At 44.1% G+C, this 2,991-nt stretch overlaps 1 protein-coding gene across 1 annotated transcript in view; it reads right to left on the bottom strand.

The window, feature by feature from the left end:
* The window catches only part of LOC105517680 (multidrug resistance-associated protein 1-like), a 21,869-nt gene that overhangs the window by 243 nt on the left and 18,635 nt on the right, over positions 1–2,991 (bottom strand). The gene's annotated exons all lie outside the window — the stretch shown is intronic.

Raw genomic sequence — 2,991 nt, 5'->3', positions numbered from 1 at the left:
AAAAATTAAAAGAATATTACATGACACATGCAAATTCTATAAAATTCAAATATTGGTGTCTCCAAATATATTTTTACAGGAACATAGCCACACCCATTGGTTTCCGTATTATCTAAGGCTGCTTTTGCACTACGCTGGAAGAGACTGGTATTTGTGACAGAGACTGTATGGTCCGGAATTCCGAAGGTATTGACAGAAAAAGTTTCTTTACTCCTACTTAGTCAGTCTCTCTCGAACTTCAATGTGTCTATACACCACCTAGAAAACTAGTTATAACACCGATTCAGTTTCAGTGGATCTGGGCTGAGGCCTGAAATTCTGCACTGTTAACAAGCACCAGGTGATGCCATGGCTGCTGGTCCACAGGTCACACTATAGGTAGTGAGGATCCACTCCAGTGTCTCTACATGTAGACCTGAACCAGCAGCAGCAGCACCCAGGGATATGTCAGGAACGCAAATACTCAGGCCCCACCCAGACTTGCTAAAACTGAAAATCTGGGTGGGGCCCAGAAAGCTGAGTTTTATAGTAACAAGCCAGCACAGTGGCTCACGCCTGTAATCCCAGCACTTTCGGAGGCCAAGGCGGGTGGATCGCCTGACGTCAGGAGTTCGAGACCAGCCTGGCCAACATGGTGAAACACCATCTGTACTAAAGATATTTTAAAAATTAGCCGAGCTTGGTGTCGCATGCCTGTAATCCCAGCTACTCGGAGGCTGGGGTGGAAGAACAGCTTGAACTCGGGAGGTAGAGGTTACAGTGAGCCAAGACCGTGCCACAGCAATCAAGCCTGGGTGACAGAATGGGACTTCATCTCGATAGACAGATAAATAAAACATAATAACAAGCTCTCCAGGTGATTCTGATGCAGGCTTGAATTTGAACACCATCTCTCCTGCAGTTCCAGACCCTGACAGATGTAAGGCAAGACTAAGAAAATTCAGTGTCAGCATGAACACGCTTTTGCAAATGCTGAAACGGCTGGAGCTTCCTTAGACATTCCACCTGCAACCCAGCTAAGATGAAGCAGGTGGTAGTTTTACAGAAAAGTTCCATATTCATAAACATCTTTAACTCCACTTCACAGAAACTTGCCAGAAAAACATACAATTTGCCAACCTGACCAAGAAGGAATAGTTGTAATGAGCACGACATTACAAAAAGAATCACACCGTTAATAAAAAGACAGAAAGAAAAAACAAACACGGGGCATGATCTGAAGTCATCCTTCACCATTAACTGTTTTTAACTGTGCTTAAAAGGGGATTTCCATAGTCCATCTCTATGCAGTCTCCTGATTTGCAGCCAACTTTGCAAAATGGTAAGTTGCACTGATGTCTTTAAACTTTTCGAAGCCAGCTAGGCAGGGATAGACCCATTACCATACCCCAGGACAGGTGCCAGAACTTTCAGTGGAGCATGGATCAAAATAGCAAAAAAACACAGGGAACAACCTGTTTTTGCAAGGAATGGGAGAAAGGGTAATTCCAGCAGGGCACATCCACACATGAGACAAGCATCCATCATGAACACAAATGAAGCAAGCCGGGCATGACAGTGGTGCACCTGACGTCCCAGCTACTTCGGAAGCCAAAGCAGGAGGATTGCTTGGGCCCAGGAGTTCAAGGCTGCAGTGAGCTACGATCGCACCCCTGTACTCCAGCCTGGGGGACAGAGCGAGACCCCAGTTCAAAACGTCCCCCCTCCAAAAAAAAAAACTACAATGAAGCAGATCAGAATGAATGAACCAAGACTATATATATTATTAACTACACAAAAGAGAACACTATGTACAGTATGATTCCATTTAAATCTGTCAAAATATTTAAATACCCAGATGCTTGTCCATTTTTTTCTAAAAGCATACACAAAACTGTCACTTTGGAGGAGAGGAACTAATGGAAGAGAGGACAATACACTTTTCATTTTACATCTTTCTGTATTTTTTTTTATTACAATGGATGACAAATACTTGTTCAGCACCTGCTATGCACTATTTTACATACTGAGGATATAGCAGTCAACAGAAAAGACAAAAATGCCCATCTGGAGCTGACATCCTAGTGGGGAAAGGCAGACAATAAAATAAGTCTATTTGAATTTTTTTTTAACTTTTTTTAAAATTTTTTTTGAGACAGGGTCTTGCTCTGTTGCCCAGGCTGGAGTACCATGGCTCAATATCGGCTCACTGCAACCTCTGCCGCCCAGGTTCGAGGGATTCTCATGTCTTGGCCTCCCACTCAGCTGGGAATACAGGCATACGCCACCATGCCCAGCTATTTTTTTTTTTTTTTTTAAGCACAGACAGGGTTTTGCCAGGTTGACCAGGCTGGTCTCGAGCTCCTAGCCTCAAGTGACCCACCTCAGACTCCCAGAGTACTGGGATTACAGGCATGAGCCACCGCACCCAGACCAAAATAAGTAAATTTTAGAGTGTGTTTAGACCATGCCACTTGACATGTGGCCCACGGGACACTGACAATCCACACTTTGTGACCAGTTGCTGACAAAATAAGGAGGCAGCACTATAATGTAGATCAACTATGGCACCAAGCATGCCATCTGGCTCAGCTCACACTTTGTTTCTTGCAAGGCTATCTTAACACAGCAAAATACAGCAAGCAGAGGGCACTGGTTTACATCCTGGCACAAGCTGCCTATATCACAGTGAACAGGTAACAAACAATTCCTAAACAGGTTGGCTAAGAAGTTGCTAAATGTGAATAAAATAAAGCAGAATGGAGAAGATGGCAAATGTTTAAGACAAGTGTTTAGGGAAGGCCTTGCTGACATAGTTACCTTTTTTTTTTTTTTTTGTTGAGACAAGGTCTCGCTGTCACTCAGGCTGGAGTGCAGTGGCGTGATCTTGGCCCTCTGCAACCGTTGCCTCCCAGGTTGAAGCAATTCTCTTGCCTCAGCCTCCCGAGTAGCTGTGACTACAGGCATGTGCCCCCACGCCTGGCTAATTTTTTTGTATTTTTAGTAGAGACT

Source organism: Colobus angolensis, unplaced genomic scaffold, assembly GCF_000951035.1.
Source record: "Colobus angolensis palliatus isolate OR3802 unplaced genomic scaffold, Cang.pa_1.0 Scaffold305, whole genome shotgun sequence".
In the NCBI taxonomy this organism is placed as follows: Eukaryota; Metazoa; Chordata; class Mammalia; order Primates; family Cercopithecidae; genus Colobus; species Colobus angolensis.
Note: the sequence above shows the minus strand (reverse complement) of the source record. Positions and strands in the feature narration are given on the sequence as shown.